A 738-nucleotide genomic window follows, 5' to 3' on the forward strand; every position below is an offset into this window, starting at 1 on the left:
GGAGCTCGGAGCACCTTCCTGGGCTTCCCCCACATCCCTCTGCTGTTTCTTCTCTGTCCCATCCCAGGTGGGATTTGGGGGAGGGATGAGGAGCTCGGAGTTGGTGCAGAGGAGGAATTGCCACCACAATTCCCACCCCTGGTCCCTTTGGACCATCGTGATGAACTCCCCTCATCCTCCAGCTCGGAATTACACCTCAGGGTGTGCCTGCTCCAAAGTGGAGCCTTTTCCATGGGCCACAGTCTCTCCAAGGATTTATTCTGCTGTGGCATGGACTGATCCACAGGCAGAGCTGCCTTGAGGTGGCCCTGTTGCTTCGTGGCCTTATATCCATGGGTGACAATTCCTGCAGCACTGGACTTGCTCCAGCGTGTCCATGGTCCCTTCAGGAGTGTCCCTGCTCCAGAAGTCCCTGGGATTATCCAGCATGGGAAAGCGAGGAAAACTCATGGATTGGGACAAAGGCAGTTTAATAGGGGAAGCAAAGCTGTCACAGCAACAAAACCAAGGATTCATTCCCTGCTTCCCATCCCGGGCAGGTGTTCAGCCTCCCTCGGGAAAGCCAGGCTCAATCACGGGAACAGTGTCATTCCAAACATCCCCCCCTTTCCTTCTCCTTCTCCCAGCTTTATATCCTGAGCGTGATGCCAGAGGGTCTGGAATGTTCCCTGGGGGTCAGCTGTCCCTGCTGTGTCCCCTCCCAGCTCCCTGTGCCCCCCAAACCTGGTGGGGGGAAAG

At 56.5% G+C, this 738-nt stretch overlaps 1 protein-coding gene across 1 annotated transcript in view; it reads left to right on the forward strand.

Moving 5' to 3' along the window:
- The window catches only part of LOC113961417 (collagen alpha-1(I) chain-like), a 6,048-nt gene that overhangs the window by 1,851 nt on the left and 3,459 nt on the right, over nucleotides 1-738 (forward strand). The window lies entirely within an intron of this gene.

Source organism: Neopelma chrysocephalum, unplaced genomic scaffold (assembly GCF_003984885.1).
Source record: "Neopelma chrysocephalum unplaced genomic scaffold, ASM398488v2 Primary Assembly neopelma1_97161, whole genome shotgun sequence".
Lineage (NCBI taxonomy): Eukaryota > Metazoa > Chordata > Aves > Passeriformes > Pipridae > Neopelma > Neopelma chrysocephalum.